Genomic DNA, 18675 nt, shown 5'->3' with positions numbered 1-18675 from the left:
AAGTCGACGATATTACGCTAGAATTTTTCTACAAACCGCACACAATCACACTTCTGTCGGTATCTGTACTTACAGCCGTATACTTCGCATTTACAAGGTAAACGTTTTGGTTCATCTTTGAATATAGTGATTGACATCTCGGCATAGTGTGTGGGATTTACGGTTGATACACTATATATAGATTTGCCTGCTCAGTTCTTATATAATATTACGGTGGCATTGCCCGAAAATTATTGTGTGTTAATGGTTACAGGTAGAATATACAAGTGCGGTATTTTTGAAGCGATTCACTTTTTAGCTTCGATGTCAGCGACGCGAAGCATAAGGTGGATGTGTGGCGGCGTCCGTCGTCTGTCGTCCGTCGTTCAACGTCCATCAACTTTTTACATTCCCAAGCTTTTTCTTCAAAACGGCCAGTCTGATTCCTTTAATATTTGGAGTAGATGTCCCCAGGGATGACTTTAATTAGATTGTGTAAGTTGTGATGAAATATGAAAATTTGTATTTTTGAGGCTAATTTTACTACTTTTGCTACTTGTCTGATAGCTTTGATATTTGGTATAGAGGTTCCTAGAGGTTCTCTTAAGTTGAAATTATGATGAAATCTGCAATTCTGCACTTTTCGGGCAATTTTTACCATTTTGGCCAAAAAATTTGTGTCTCAAAAACTACTACTAGTCTGATAGCTTTGATATTTGCTAGACATGTTCCTTAGGGATGATCTTAATAAGTATTCAAACCCTAAAACTAACCCTAACCTTCCCTCCAAAAGTTGTATTTGATGTGTTCTTCCAAAGAAAGTCTGCAATTAAAGTGATTTCAAGGTATGAGGGGGCTTAAAGGAATTCTTGCCAAAATCCGTCCTGATGATGATGATACTGACAGAGACAATAGGACTTGTGACCTATGATTATTTCATGGGATTTTATGAAAGACTTGATGGGTACACTCGCTCGTACTTTTCACCAAAGTCTCGGCACAAGTAATTACTATTTGTGATTTCTAACTTTTCAACTGTGGCCACCCACTTGATCATGATCGTAATCGTTTCTTTGACTTGTAAAAGTTGACCACATTTGTTCACTTCTGCGATTGGTCGTGTTCACATTGCACGTTGTCATGTGCAGGTGTACTGTGCACCCTAAACTTCAGCACACACACCCCCTCCCATCACACAAATATCTATGATGTATATGAATGAAAGGCCAATCAGAAGAGATAGTATCCGTATGCTTGTACAGTGCAACATAAGCTACCTCCTTGAACTAGCCAATTCTCTTTTGATATTCAAATTATATGTATTTTAACCATCATGGTGACAATGAAATTGAAAGTGTCCCAGCCAACCACCAGCAATTTTGTAAAAGATGATGTTACCTAACATTTCATAAGCCCCAGCCAAGCTTTCAAAAGTTGCAGTTGAGACTTGACCTTAATTTATAAAGTTGAACACCTGCCCTACGTTTAATTCAAAGTGATAATTTCCTGCCAATCTTTTGTACCTTTGCATTTCTTTTACCAAGTGAAAAAATTAACAATATATTTGTCATTCTAAGATTAGTGACATCTATGTTCTAGATCGATGAGCAAGAAAAAAACTTTTATCTGACTATTGAAGTAATTGTACTCAAATTTTCCTCAGCAGTAAGCAGGGAGATGACATAGACTTGGATATTAAATTGCATTGTAATTTCAATGGAGTCTTCATTTCATCAAAATATTGCCAAAAATATCTAGATTTAATTTTTAAAAAGTCCATCTGTTCCAACGTGTAGTTCATGCAAGTTATAGAAGTTGATCGCTTTTCAATTTCAGGTTGTCATGCAAATGTTTTTAGGACAGGTAAAGATTGGTACTGGTGATGGTCTATACCATATGCATAAATACCACCAAAACTGTCCGGTACATCCACAATTAATTGTACTCAAATTTTCCTCAGCAGTAAGCAGGGAGATGACATAGACTTTGATATTAAATTGTGTTGTAATTTCAATGGAGTCTTCATTTCATCAAAATATTACCAAAAAAATCTAGATTTAATTTTTAAAAAGCCCATCTGTTCCAACATATAGTTCATGCAAGTTATAGAAGTTGATTAGCTTTTCAATTCCAGGTTGTCATGCAAATGTCTTTAGAACAAGTAAAAGGTTGATACTGGTGATATGCATAAATACCACCAATATTGCTTGTGCAGCCATACTGAGACAGACAGCCAGATCAACTTTACTAATATCGCAGCAAATGGCATAATTGCAGTGATCTCCCCAGGATTTTCTGATAGAGTGGCGGCTAATTTGCATAACAATAAATGTAATTGTTATGGTAATGATTTTCTATTGTTTACCAAAAATTATAGAGTGGCGGCCACCACTCTATAATAGCTCTGGGGAGAACACTGAATTGTACTGCTAGATTTTTTAATTTGGCTGAAAATATTTCAAAGTGGCTAATAGCATCCTAAATCCATTGAATGTGTTTTAACATATTCATAATTGTAATCAAATTTAATGCAGTATTTAGGTAATGAGTTATTTTTATTAAAGTTCGTCCATTGAAATGAAGTCGATGTTAAATTTTTTGAAGAAATTTGATTAATTTTACTGTCTGTAAATAACTGATTACATGTACCTTAGGTTTAAAAAATTACATTGCCAGCCCAGGTTGCCATTACAAAGTATTCTGTTTACCTGACTATTTTATGCTGAAGACAAGGGTATGTTTCTATAGTGACCTGAAGTCAGTACCGATAGATGCTATGCGTATACACATACTGGTATGCTTCATGTATGGTATTCCTTTTAAACCCATGGGACATCGCATGTTGCTCTCTCACCTTTGCATTCTCTGCATTCTTTATCATATAGAGTAGACATACTAGGATATTATCTATAAAAGCATACAGTGCATATACTGGTATATAAATGCATGTTACATGTACATAACATCCCCAGCACATTATTGATTTCAGTAATGTCAGTTAACGGAGAACCACTACATGTATGTTCATTAAGAATATGAAGAAAGTGGCATCAACTTCAAAAGCAATGCAAAACACACACTACTGGCTTCACCAAAAAATACCGTGAAAGTAATAATAATCATCCATCACGGCTAACTGTTTAATCAGTTAGATTTCAGCATCCCTGTATTACCACACTTGATTCATTTTTAATACCTCAATCATGATTTTTATGATAAATTATTCAACACATTATTGATTGTTGGCTGGTCATCCATGTCCTTGCTATTGTTCAGAATGAACTGTTTAACTATCGAAGAGTTACTTTGACTCTGATTGAAAAAACCTAACCAGCCGGAGCGAATCTCATAACGGTATATTCATATACATGTACATGTACACATCATGTGTATAATGTACTACCGGTATAATAATGTTCAGATTTCTTTCCATTGAAGTAACTACCGGGGGTATTTGAAGTTCTCCAAACTTTAGGTATTGTAGATGAAGCTTCTACTGTCTATGGTGTAAGAGAAAGGCATTGCCAGATGAGGGGTTTATAATTATATACCGGTAGATTATTCAACTTTTGTATTCCAACTATTGAGTTTACTAGGTTGTGGGTAATCCTTCAAATTAAGTCAACTTATTTTTCTGTTCTATGTTCTATTCTGTTCTACTCTACTAAATTCTTTTCCTTTTCTATTCTATTCAATCTGATCATTGATATTCTGACAATTTGAATAAGGGAAGTGTGAAGTGTGATACATGTACCAGTAAAACTCATAATAAGTTTTGTCATTTCCTGTACAACTTAGAGGCATTTCCAATATTTCAATATGCAATGTGAAAAATACATTGAATAAGTTGGATGTGCCTACATCCTTTTATTCTTTTCCACAAGCAATTTTTATTAGTGTGAAGGTTACAGAAAGAAGAATCAGGAATAGCTTTGTTGGGTTTTTACCTTCTCGTGTCTATTTATAGACAGAGAAGGTATTAGAGTTGAAAACCAATATGCTGCTGTCAAGAACTTCCGTCTGTCAAGACTTCCGTCTGTCAAGATCCGTTGACGTCATGCCATTGTGATGGGTCATATCATAAACTGGTGCGGGTGTTCGTGGCTCAGGTTGAGGTGTGGGAGAACGATTTTGAGCTATGACAAAAATCAAAAGGGACTTAGCGGCATAGCCACAGTGTTAAGCCTTTCTCCAAGGTTTCTTAGTTGACTACAATCTATTACAGACTACTGAGCTGACGTTAGGGGTACTCACTTTGTGTTTGCTCACTCTGTGAGCGCTAGTGTTGGTACTGAGTTGCGTGGATATCCCTCATGGCCTCACGTGATCTGGGCCTGTTGCATATCTGCAGAGATGATCATATGCCTCCGAGTCTGAAAACTGTCATTGTGTAAGCCTGTAGGCATTTTCCTTGCATTTTTCTCATTTAATTTTGCAAAATATCGGCGAGTACCTCAATATTTCAAGATAACCCTTTCTTCCCAATCGTTTCCTGGAGTTTCAGAGTCATATGAACGAAAATGAGTGAAAGTTTTAGACAGGAAAATCGGACGTCGGCCATGTTCAATGTTTACTGTACAATCAGAAGTTTACGTGGATTACTTAAAGCGCAGTGGTCGTCGCGCTGCGCGTGCGCGATTTTTTTGTTGATAAACATAAATGTTTGTAAACATAAGTCTTGTCAAATTCAATGGGAGTGAGATGGGAGCGGTCCCTCACTTTGTTAACGCCTTTGTAAGACTCAACATCACGCAATAGTAAAATATTAAGATCGGAAACGAACTTCAGTGGTGTATTTCTGTATATAAACTTATGTAAGGCTATAAACATTGAGACACTCTGCACATTATGACGCTGAGTTTACGGCACGCAGTCACAGTGAACAAATGGGTTTGATCGCGCGCGGTCACGCTGGTTGTACACAATGCTATGTACAGCACGGTAAAAATACATCACTAAAATGATCAACATTGTATATATATGTAGACCAGCAACAAGCACAATGCCTAACACAAACATTACACTCAAGACCATGATCGGCAAGCCAGAGCAGCACACGGAAGGTGTTGTTGCTTCGATAATGGAGAAGGTCACCGCGTTGACATACACGGATATAAGGGGATCCGGTCCCACAACCAGCTGCACAATGTACCGGCCCCGCGACGACTTGGCCCACGACCCACTGTTGATCACCATTTCTTACTTCTTCTAGTAATACATGGCAAGGACACAATAGACAAAACGAGCGGGTTTTCGCGGCATTTGGCCGGGAAATTGCACGGCTACACATAGGGACGTGTTGAGAGATCCTGTGCACGGTCATGGCAGAGATCCAACGGCTAGCTAGTGTAGGCCTACCGGTGCTAGGCAAACTTCGTTGTTGTACCTCCTGATTGCCGGGTAGGTCTGAATCCTCTTTCAAATGAGATAACCCCCACATAACAAGAAGACCTATGAAAGGTCCTTCGCTTGACTTGATATCTGTACTCGGAATTCTCGTTTGCACCCCCAACGGGGTAAACTTCGTAGTGGAGTCCACAGCCGAGTGTAGCGCGCCATATACCCGGTTCTCTTGACACACACGTTCATGCAGACCACGGAACAGATGCTTCTAGCTGCAGCGGGCATTGCTCTGCGAGCTGTAGATTTCTGTAGCTTGCGTTTTTGTCAATTGTACTCCTGTTGGGCCTCTTGAAATGAAAGTTCTCGTCCTTGCTAGCGATGTCGTAGACCAGAGCCCTGTCATTGATAGTCTGGTGGCATATACACGCGTACGGGTAGTGTTTAGCTCCATGGCTCGAGCGAGCCCCATTCAACTGATTCAAGAAAATCATTGATCAAATGTGATCTCAATCCAGCGTGTAATTCAGAAGATATTTAACTTAGATTGATTGACCTTTTATTGCGTGTTAGATTTGGTAAGTTGGTATGCTTGTGACAAATCAGCCGCCATATCAGCGACAATATCGCAAACATAATATTCAACCTGTAACCTCATGCGGCATTCTCGGATATGTTGTCAACAAGGGGGACCCCCTCAGGAGCATGCGCAGCGCGACGACCACTGCGCTTTAACCAACAAACACAGGAGTGTTCATGATGCCCGCCCTCTAGAGGCAGACCCTACTATATGAAGTACCACATTTGATGCTTGTGGAAAGCTTGACCACACAATGGAGCATTTAAACTTTTAGAAAATGACAAACTGAATAAGAAGGTATTCAGAAAATGTCAAATACTGAGGAAAAATGCGCAAATATTCAAAATAAACAGGTTAACTGATTGGTCAGCTATAAAACACAATGAAAATGTTTATGATCAAAAGTTTTTGAGATGCGCACATTTTAACAAATACAGAAATTATTAACATTATAAATATAAGACCAAACTATTTTTTCAGGGATGGGACAGGTTGGAAATGAGGGGTGAGAGACAAAGGCACTCCTATTGCTGCATGTGGATGCAGCCACACCATTTCATTTACAGCATACTTATTCACTGTGTTGTGTTCAAGTTCCATATTGTACTGACTGTCATACAAGGATAACATAAGCAAATCAAATCAAATTAGAAAAGGATCAATGCTGTTGTGTGGATAATGCTGTTGTGTGGATTTTGCTGAACATGGCTGATTTTAATATTTCGCCCTATATATTTGGTATCCAGCAAAGGCATATTTTGATGTAAAGTCAAAATTAACACTACATTGCGGACAATATATTTACCGTTTCTGCATGAATTTTCTTTTTTAAATTATAGTATATTAGTACTTCAAACAGATTAACAGTTATCGTGATGTCAACCCATACTTTTACATCACAAAGACTGTAATTCTGCCAATTTTTTTGTTTTTCAGTCATTTTATAAATTTTGCACTGCACAAGATGATTGAACAAATTGCAATGTTTGAATTTGTAAACTCAAAGAATAAAATCCTTTGGTCACAAATTAAATTATTTTTTGAAAGAAATTTACTCTTAAACACTTTTAGCATATATTCTTTACACGGTCATGTATTTCAAGGAAAATATGCCTGTATAAATATACAGTAATTTCTTCACTTTCAATTTTTTTTCAATACTATGACAATTATCAGCCATGAGGTTATACAAACACAAGACCAGAAAATCCATTAAAAACAGTTAAAAGTGACTGGAAATGATCACTTGGTATACATTTAATTTACAGATGCCAGGTTGTGTATTTCACATGCACTCAGGTCAGTAAGGAAGTGCGTCATTACTATTTTGGACTGTTAATTCTTATTTCTTGAATTGTTTAACTTTTTTCCGCATTGAACTATCTTTAGGCAGTTTAACTGTAGCTTAGAATTTTTTTGATTGATGTATTTAATCATCTTTTGGGTTCTTTGGTCCATATCCCACCTCATGCCCCTACATCATCAACTATTTACCAACAACTCCATGCCAACAACCAATTACCTGACCTGGCCACACATTAGAGAAGGTACAGCGTCATTGACGGTATTTTTTAAGCAATTATTTTGAAGAGTACCGGGTATGTATCGTACTGGTATGTTTTGAAAGAGTTGGAGGGAGACCTACATGTACATATACATCATTGGTGCTGCTATTTATTGGACAGTGGTGTTCCGTAATAAAATCGTTTTCGATACACAAATATGACTTGAAACATCGCTTAAAATGCACTTGAATTCGATGAAGTGTCCAATTTGCTTTGCAGAGCTCATCTACATGTTGTTTATCATTAGAAAAGTAAACACTTGCATTTGTATTTTGCCCAGCAGATATTAGAATGAAGCCTACCCTGATAGAGCTAAAAAGTAGTTCCTTTTCGAAATACAGTACATAAATGAAAGTAGAACTGTTAGTTGCAGATCAGGTAAAACATGATTACACCTACCCCCCCCCCCCCCACCCTCCCCAATCATTAAGGCATCAGGCTATGAGGAGAAATACCAGAATTACCTTTTAGATCATTTATAATCAGTTCATTTGGTAGCAGATGAGGGCTTTTCTTCATCAACACTGCAAAATTATTTTTCAGATCAGTTCAAATACAGTCACTCAGAGTAGGTCCTGATCAGCCGGCTTATTTCACTGCTCTATCACTGGCACCACTTTGTAAGAAGGAAAGTTATACATGTAGCACTTGCCAGCAATGTTATGAAAGCAATAGAGGTAGTGTTTTGGTTTGGTACCTTGGTACATGTAGTAGCTGAAATAACTAATAAATCCACAGTAGATGTTGAAAATATCAACCAGTTTCACCCACGCATAAATTAGCTCAAGAGTTTGTAAAAATTTAATTTCCAAATGGATTTTCACATTTACTCTTTGCGGCATCATTTAAATGTCACATACCGGTATGCATCCAGTTTTATCTCGAAAAATGCATAAACAATTTAATTATTAATGCATGTATATGTATTGACGTACATGTATTCTACATAACAGATGTACATGTACATGTAGCTGTTGATCCTTGAGGTGTATTTACCAATACCATGCATCTGGGTTGTTGGTAACTCAGCCAGTGTGAAATCCCTCCTGATAGAAGAAAAATTTATATGTTTTTGACTCGGCAAGAGAATGACTCAGTTTGCAGTGTTACACTGTGTCAGTCGGTCACGATTATGACTCGTTGTGGTCTTGAACTGTATGTCTGGTATAAATACTTGCCAGTATGACAAGCAGGACATGCAGAAAGCAGGGGTGTACCATAATACAGCACCAACAGTTTCCCTTCATGTCATTTCAGACCTAACAAAAAAATTGTGCTGTTCCGATAACCCGACCTACCATGCTACCCTACTTTTTTACCTGCCGACCCTAAACTTTTCAGTTAGAGCTACATATCAGTAAACACGGAAGTAAAAAAAAGAAAGAAAAACCCTGTAAAATCACGTGTTTGTGTGTTTTGGTCTTGTACCCTGGTAGTAGCTGAAATAACTCATAAACCCACAGTAGATGTTGAAAATATCAACCAGTTTCACCCACGCATAAATTAGCTAAAGGCATTTGATTTTTGCTTGAACGAGGATGTCTTTTATTTTTTTTCCCCTTTTATATGTGTGATACATTTTCTAGAAGTATGGCTAGTGTTGACCGCCTTGAACCCCTGAAACATGGCTATTTAAAAATAAAAATATTTTGGAAAAACAAAATTATTGCCGACCTACCTACCCTATTTTTGAAAACTATGTTATCGGAACAGCACAATTTATTTGTTTTTTGCCTCAACATTATGACTTCCATATATTTAGGCATACCGGTATACATTCACTTCTGTTGAATCCTAGCCGTTTCTTCAGAAAAAAATAAACAGTACAGTCAGCTCTGAAGTTTCCCAAAACTGAAGAAGTTTTCAAAATGAACAAACAGTGACTGATGCATCATGGTTATGTATATTTACATATACAGATACTGCATCTTTTTTATGTTCAATTCATTAAATTCAGTAATAACAGCTGCTATGTTTGCTTTACAGGTAAATTCTTTGTTGCAGCTTCTTCACTATGATAAAAATCTGAGTTTAATCAAGCCTATCTATCTATACTTATCTATTCAGGCAGTGTCTTTTGGATGCCCTAGGGAATGCCAGTACACTGGGTAAATCTATGACCCAGAAAGGTTTCTTGGGAGTATATATTCATCATGTATTCCTGTCACACATGACCTTGAAAAGCTCATATGAACCAGTTTATTGACACACACACACACTTTCTAAAACCATCACAAGTGATGCCAATTCAGGGAGTGAAAGTAAATGCACTTGCCTTGAAAACTAAAGTTGCTTCTTGTTTGACATCAAACTGGTGTCTTTCTGTAGCCCTACAAGTTCTGTAAAATGTGGATGAAACACGGCAACTCTTTACATGTATAAAGTTAACATGTACTGATATCCATAATACAACAGCATTGAAGATTTTATTTTTAACCTTTTCACCCCATTTCCCTGCACAACAGATCCAACCACACTATTTAGAAGTGTTCTGATGGTGAAATATTGAATTGCACAACTCTGCTGTGTTGCTCAGCGTATTGTTGTTGTGTTTTTTGGTACTCACTACAATGACTTTATATTACAGCTCTGTCAATACCAGTAAATTTTGTGAAGTTATCTCCCCAGATTATAACTGATGATAATGTAGCCAATTATCCATTAGTGTGGCCCAGATGTTTTCTACATCTAAAAATTCCCTGGCATTGCCAAACTATACGTACCCCCTCCCTGCCCATCAGGGACTCTTGTAAACTTTGCACTCCATAATATACTCAGCTTTGCCTTGTACATTATGTTGTAAAAAGTTTCCTTACGTCTATCATAGGCTGGGAGAGAGTACATAAATGCGCAGGTATGTATGTTGAAAAGGAAGATTTTGTACAAGATTGATATGTTTGGTACATATAGGCAGTTAGGTCAAATACACCAGTAGTTTTAGCAATCTGTTGTATTATTTCCTTGTATATGTACAGAATACTGAGATTGCCGACATATGGCACTTTCTGCCACAGGGTAATATTTTAGTATGAAAAATAACATGGATACATTACAAGGATATCCCTGCAAATGCTTTATATGTTTCCTTCGTTTGTTGTTTGATTACAGAGATGAAGAAGTTAGTTCCAAAGACAATATCTGGGCTGGTGTCTGTTGTATGGTCTTCTTCTTCCTAATCATCAGTGTTCTGGCGTTCCAAATGGCAAGTATTCCGTCCGTAACTTTGAAATCCACGACTAGTTACACGTCACTTTACAACCTGTGAAAACTGCATGTATCTCTTTGTGGAGGCTAGAAATGACTGTATGTAGTCTTTATCATTTCTTCACTTAAATAAATAAAGTTAAATAATTTTTTCACTAGAACCATAACATATCCATAGTGTATAGCGGGCGAGAGGAAAGCCAAAATTAACAGACTCGGCAAGCCTCGCCTGTTAACTTTTGGCTTTCCTTTCGCCTTGCCCATGAATAAACTTTAATGGTCAGCGTGTCGCCCATGATATTTCTTTGTCTAAACAAAAAAGTCCAAAGGATTGTGACTTTGCTGGTTGCATCTCTCGTAATAGTTGTGGAAATTTTACTGATTGGTCGGTTGCTGTGGTCAAGATACTAGAAGTGAACTCAACCTTTAATGGTATTTTGTCAGACATAGGGAAGTGATACCAACTTGAGTTGACCAAGAGAGACATTGGCGTCTCTACATCGGATTTGATCAGATTGTGCAGGCACATTGGTCTGTTTGAAGTTTGGGTACTGCATACATGAATATCATATCGCTGAAGCATGATTCCATATTGTACAAGCTAAAATGTACAGTTAGCAAGATATGAAATTTGATAAATTACTGAAGTTTGGTTACATCTCGTGTGTAGAACTATTTGCAATTATCATGATGTTTTGAAAGTTGACCTCAATAAATGCCAGTTCTAGATATTCTGCATTTTTACTGGTAGAATTACCTCATTACCCTTTTAGAGTCATCACCATGGTAACTGCCAGACTACAGGAACCTCATCACAGGAATTTCAGTGTCTCTTGTTTTGACTGATAGCAGGGAAGTTCATAATTTTCTCTCACCATACCAACAGTGACTGTCTATCACTCTGATAATTTCAATTAGGAGTTGAAACAGGGATTTACAACAATGCTCATAATTGGCAGGTTGCCATGGAAATAAAACAAGTGACAAGAACTTTTTATATTAAAACTTACAGTAGAACAAGGAGTATAGATTAGCAGGTCACAGAAGATAATAGAAAATAATATTTCGCATACAAACAATTTATCCTCAGGCCACCTGGTATTGAAAGACTCAAATTGGGAAGGCAGTTGATTTTGAAGTGTCATAATACTCATATTTAAAGCAAACCATTCTTGAACACAAAATCTTGTTGCCTCTGTAAACATGAGATTCACTGCTAGTACATGTATTGGATGTGGGTGGTTAATCCCTTGCAATACAATGGAAGTAAACTTCACTCAGTCCCACTTCATATCAGCTAGCTGTCATACAAAGTCTAGTTGTATTTGGCCATGGTATAAGCTTAAAGACAATAGCTGTAATCAGGTACATGTATAGCGAAACTGTCATTATTGTAATCTTTTCATCTGTTTCAATGAAAAATGCCAGTCATTTCTCTCCGGATAAATGTCTGCAAGGAGTGCTGATGAATAAGCTTACTTTCAAGCAATACTAGTATACAGTTGTCTCATCGCTATGAAATAACAAAAACTTGTCAAAATATGTACCGGGTAGAAACACAACGTGTATGTAATTTTGTATAACATTCACAGAATTATACTAGGTGATTATGGATGCAGTGTTCATGAGAAATCACACATCAAAGGCTCCTACCACAAACTTTGTTTACCTTTTTGAACCAAGTACCGTACACTCTGCTATATCCTCCTCACAAACTATGTAACTGGCAGTATATTTTGTACAGCTATACTGTGCCATAGGGGACTGAGCAATGAGATCGCTCATTTCTCAGCCGCACAGAACACCAATCAAAACCTAGCCCATTGAATCAGCTTGTGAGAACTACAAATTTTTTATATTCACACATGTATTTATTTCTGTTGATATGATATCAAGTGAAACTGCAATTTCCCTGTGGGTATAGACACTGTCAATGTTTGATTCAAGGCAATTAAAGGGAAAGAAATACTTCTTTGAAAGGAAATATGATTTTCAGTTGATTGATCATCTCGGGAGAAGCCACCGTCTTTGCTGTTGTATGTGACAATGTTGTGCATCTCTGTAACATTTATTGTTTGTAGTGACTCGAGAGTAAACATATTTTAGTTTTGAGATACACTGATCTATGTAATGGAATCGGATCATTTATTGTGAGGTAATCACCTAAGGACATCACAGATCTGTTATCACAGTAATTTTGTGGAGCCTTGCAAATTACTTGGAAACATTCCACTTTACTCACAGATTGATGCAAGATGTTATCTCACATGGTACAATTCCATGTTGCTTGATGATGCATATACACAGTGCCTTGCAGTGTTTGTTTATGTACGGTACATGTACCGGCATATCAGTGACATGCCCTCAAGAAATTTCTAACACAAATGATAATTTTGCATTTTGCACATGCTTTAATTTGTATATATGTGTTGTAAGGCCGATACAAAGAAATTTCCAGAAATTCTCAAAGTCTCAAAAAGGTTGTGAATACTTATTTACACACATGTACCGGTATATGTACCAGTGGTGTGGAGTAATTTGAAAAATTACTGTGAGATTGTTGAGAAGATTTCTGAGGTTACAGAATTCGAAGTGAACAATGAGAAAATTCCTGGATATGTTTCTTTTTTTTACGAAATTAGTTATGAAATCTTGCCCAAGTGGTCATAACTTAGCTTTTCACATACATGTAATACTGGTAACTGGCCTCACAATAGAGCAGGTAGAATAAGAAGATGGAACTAAAATTTGACCCCTGGTAACTTTACATTTAAAGTGTTACGTGCATTATTTTTGTCAGTTGTCAGTGGATATGTGTCTACTTACAACTGTCAAGTAGATGCGCAAGATGTGCACTACAAGGCACAGACCAGCTGAGGCTGTATGGAACCGCCAATCACATACACTGGCCTGAACTACTGTTAGTTCCAGTAGTTCTGCCATCCTACAAATCAGACAGACTGGTGAATAATGACACAAATGTATCACAGGGCATGGACAGAGGACAACTGCAAACAAACTGTAGACTGAAAGATTCAACCATGTGTGTGTGGACACTCTGGCCTTGCACGCTGTTGAATCTTTCAGCATCCTGCAAACATTTACTTACTGGTCAGTTCTCATTGTATCCTCAACCTAACTAAACTCCTATTATCAAATCGCAACTGGATATGTTCATTCTTCAGAAAACTTGCCCTTCTCATGCAGTGATATCACAATCTAAAATATAACTTTGTAAATTCGTTTGTTCTGTTTTTGGGGGTTATTTTTGCTTTGTTTTGTTTTGTTTATTGGGTTTTTTTGGTTGTAAGTTTAATTACATTGTTCTGGCTTCATGCCTGGAATTTCAGTGAGTCAGGTACACAGAGTAATTGCTAAAAACTTTAAATTTTCGTGTATCATACTGATCTTCTAAACAAGATTATAATCTTTCTTTCCATGCTGAGTTCAACTTGGATTGAGCTTTTAAACTTCTGCAATCTTTCACAGGACAAACATCAAGTATGTGCCCTAAAATTGTTATTTTTCAAGTAATTTGAAGTTAAAAAATATGTGTTTTATCTATTTGATATATTAACACTTAATCTACCTGTAATAACTGTATGTAAAATACTTTTGGAATTTTTTAGGATTATTTCTGGAATCAGTATATTCATAGTTACAAGTTATATATGGAGGGACTGTGGTTAAACTAGTAAGAGGTAAGAGAGAGATCATGGTGGTTGCAACTTGTGACAATGTGACTGTTTAATACTACAGGCTATTCCTCATGTGTGATTCCAAATTTCTGAAACTAACAAGTTAACTGTCTTAAATTTGTTCTACTGTAATATTACTAATAAACAGTTGCTTCTCATTAGCTAAATGGCCAACTCAAATATATACTGGTATGTGATGATCGAAACGTCAGTCATAGCCTGAAAGTGGATCAACTTTCAATGCAAAATTATTAACGTCAAAGAATATCTGAATGAATAAATTTGCTATCTGTATATTCATCTGTGAATGGAATCATGAAATAGAAATGTTTGCTAATGGGTTTTGGGTCACCATCAGTTGATTAAGCCTTGATTACATCAGTTCATCTGTATGTACTTCAGTGAGCAGATGTTGATATCAAAGTTTTCTTTACAAATGTTTCCATAACCTGTGATATTGCACAAAGAATATCAATAATAACTTATTCCGTGGCTTTCCTACCAGTAAATTCTGTTACAAAAAAGGCTCTTGCTTTGAATACTGAATATTGTATTAAAATGGCAGCACAGATACCCGGTATAGTAGTGTTGAATAATTTCTGATTGAGCTGTGTGTCATTCAGGGAGCTACTATACACACCAAGCCATTATTATGTTAGAGGGAAATTCAATATGTCATGAAATGTCAGGGCATTAAGAAATGGCTGAGACTGGTAAATGATTCTGAATGCAAAACGAGAGAGCACGGTACAATAGACGTGTCAGGCTGGAGCAAGCAAAACTAGCTATGATGTGTGGGGATGAACTTTATGAGTTTTCAGGTAGAGACTGATCTATTCACAATCAACTAGCAAGGGAGTTGAATCTCTTACCAATCTATCTCGGTAATTACAGGGAAATTGTTATCGCCCATCAGGAAGAGGCTCTCTCTAGTGTTGACATACATCTATGAATTCCATGCTATTTCTGAAGTGGCTGGCAAACAAATGTTTTCCTCTGAAAAAAATGAACATACCATTTATTTTTGATTTCAAAATGTGTTTCTGTATTGATAGATTGCACAGGTATTTTTTAAAGTGTGTATTAATTTCATGGATTTGAAGTGACATGTCTCCCAGATTTTGACTCCTTTTCCGACGGTGTTCTTGTATTACAATATGCTTCCACTTTCCACTATGGAGTTTCAGTTAGGAAGAATTCACACTCCAGAAAAACTTTCAAAAATGACTATTTTTGCTTTGAAAAAATGTTGCTTTGTCATTAAGTTGTGAGAGTAAATATTATGTGATTTGTTTTCTGGAAGATGCTTTATTAATCCACGATTAAATATTGACTTTACTAATTTGTATGTACATGTAATTTTGAATTCTGTGACAAGTAGTATTGGTCAGAGACAGGCTTTGTAACTCCTTCAATGGTCTAGTTATTAATAACATGTTCACAGTGAAGAAAAAACTGACTGACGAAAGTACCGGTACAGTGTTTGATTTGTATTCAAGCAAGTGGACACAATATTCTCCTTTACGAATATTTTTCCATGAATTTTTAAATCAAAATTTGATAACCAGACTCTTTTAATCAAATTTAGTTACACATTTGTACTAAATTTCTATGGCATTTTAAGATTACCATATTAGTCAGTCAATGTTCTAGTGAGCTGTAAGCAAGATTACAAATCGTACCGAACTAGGCATCTTGTTCTTATTAATTATGAACACTGTCCAAAAAAAGATTAAATAAATAATTTATTTCTTTGTTTTTTCACGTGCGCTCTGCGGTATCATTGTGTAACATCAGTTTTTATGCTGTGCGGAATAGCTGGTAGATGCACCATTAGATATAAATGCATCTATATGTACATATTGCATCTACACAAAGCATACATATGTACTGTACAGTATGTGTTGGGAGCCAGTTTGTAAAATTATATGCACTCATATAGTATTGTAACTGTTTGTACATACCATACATTTGCAACAATATTTTCTTTAAATAATGTACATTTATTGACAGAAAAGTGGCATCAGCTTTGAAATAGGAAGTTTATTTCATAAAACAAAATGGGTATTAAAATTTATACTGCACTGCATCTCAAATACAAATTGTGTATTGAATTGTTAAGAGACTAACTCTTCCAGTGAGCACAAAGCATATACCGTACAACATCCATTTTGTGAGACTAATGCAATTATGGATATTATTAAATTACCAATGTTAAATTGAAAATCAAATATTTACTTGACCCCTTCTCTCTGTAAAGCAGTATACACTACTTTCGTCAAAGGAGTACGATATATCAGTCAGAGTGTTTTTGTTAAAGACAGAAAGCAAGTAAATATTACCGGGGTTCCCCAGTCATTTTACTGGGGTTCACATGGTTTATCAATGCAATCCAATTTGGGGATGGCAAAAATGTTATCAGGGTTCAAAAGCCATTTTCCAATATTCCTAAACCCTTAGCAAAAACACTGTATATCCTGAGTGGGAATTGTAAATATGTTTATGACAAAATTATGGACATTTTTATCACTAGTCAAAATTAAAACACTCAGAACTTGTGTATATTTGTTTATATAATCACAGTGACCCCAGAGAAACCTTGGTCTAATTGCTCTAACTGGAAGTTAGTGCATGTAGGTATTTGAAAAGGTAATGGGTATAAAATTTGAAAGGTGACAGTTTGAACGCCATTAATTAATTTTTACTCTGGATATGGAAATTTACAGTACCAGCCACCTATGTTGAGTAACTTGAGAAAAGCAGAACATTGTTACAGGAAAACGTTGTCTTGTCATCCAATAATCCTGTAACACCAATACTTTGTTCATAGGATACTTGTAATTGATGTCTTGCATAAACTAATGATGTTATGTTTGTCCCTGGTATTCCCTGAGGAAATCCATTTTGTAATGTTTGAATAACTAATCATATAAGAGTTTACAATACACCTGATATGTATCTGTAAATCACAGGCCACATTCCAAGGTCATCAACCAACTACCAGTTCCCAGAATACATGTACTTCTGTCATATTTGCATACTTTTTCCATCGGTGTCGGTATCAGTTGTGATCTTGAAAACTCCATTAGCTTTAATAATTTTTGATTTATTTATCATTATATTGTGAACTGTTGGTACGATGCAGGTGCTTCTGCAATCTTGTCAAAATGTAGAGTGTTCAACACAAACTGTATACAGTTTTGCAGGTCATTTGCAATGTATTGAATTTTTTGTTGGGGACTACCGGTAGATTTCATTGTCACCAATTCCATCACATTGTGTATGCAATGCGTTGTGCTTGGAAGGCTAATACTACAGTATATATTACAACACACCAGTACATGGGAGAAGAATAGAATGGAATCTCTTTTTATTGTGACAAAAATAATGAAATATAACAGGACTAGTTGCCGTAACCATTTTTTTTTGAGTGTCAATTGCAAGTTCTAGCTCTACTTCCGAAAGCACTGTGAAAACATATACCAATGGTATCTATTCAGCTTGTCAACTCAGTGTCTACATGTGTAGAATGCACTGGTATTATTTAAAATTCTACTGCAGACCTGAATTCTCTTGTCAACAATAACAATGCAGTCTACACATGTACATCCTGAGTTGACAAGCTGAATACTGTATATCTCAGCATGCTGAGAGGAGAACAAGTAACTGCAGTTTATATTAACCCTTTTCCTGCCAGACAATATCACATCCCCATCAGCCAAGTCAGTAAAAAGCGGTATTGAGCCAAAACATGACGTATTTTCACCCACTTGGCTTGGTCTGTTATAGCATCTTTAGTCCAAAAAAATCAAGTTACAGTATTTATGTTTTCAGCAGCCTTCAAATGTACAGTATTGCGTTAAAGTACACCATATGGAATATGTTGTGTTTCATTACCCATCTTGACCTGATGGTGAAATATGGACTTGGCAGGAAAAGGGTTAACAACAAAAATAGTGGGAAAAATCACCACAAGTTACAGCTACTGACCCTTTAACCCTTTCACCCCCAGTTCCATGTGTACAGGTCCAACTTTACCATAAAAAACAATGGATTTGGGACAAACCATGGTGGTGAAAGGGTTAAATCAAGGATTACTTGACATGCTATTTGAAATTATTTGTAACACTACTTTGTTTTTCATCCTGCAGGTCCCTTTACAAGACCACATCCAGCAATATGGCGCATAGTGTTTGGTAAGTAATCATGCCCTGTGTGTTTGTGTGTGTGTATCTGTGTGTGTCTCTGTGTGCATTCTACATTGTACATACCGTACATGTACCCTGCTGGTACACAACACACTCTCCTC

The 18675-nt window shown here is 36.5% G+C and overlaps 2 protein-coding genes across 3 annotated transcripts in view; both read left to right on the top strand.

Annotated features, from left to right (window-relative positions):
- The window catches only part of LOC139128469 (phosphatidylserine synthase 1-like), a 324577-nt gene that overhangs the window by 304937 nt on the left and 965 nt on the right, over window positions 1-18675 (top strand). The window lies entirely within an intron of this gene.
- LOC139128470 (phosphatidylserine synthase 1-like) overlaps window positions 18516-18675 on the top strand; it is a 38908-nt gene continuing 38748 nt past the window's right edge. Inside the window, 1 exon segment of the mRNA XM_070694245.1 lies at window positions 18516-18562. The gene's annotated coding sequence lies outside the window, so the exon portion shown is untranslated.

The sequence above is a fragment of the Ptychodera flava genome, unplaced genomic scaffold (genome assembly GCF_041260155.1).
Source record: "Ptychodera flava strain L36383 unplaced genomic scaffold, AS_Pfla_20210202 Scaffold_55__1_contigs__length_887147_pilon, whole genome shotgun sequence".
In the NCBI taxonomy this organism is placed as follows: Eukaryota; Metazoa; Hemichordata; class Enteropneusta; family Ptychoderidae; genus Ptychodera; species Ptychodera flava.
This window is presented reverse-complemented; position numbering and strand designations above follow the sequence as displayed.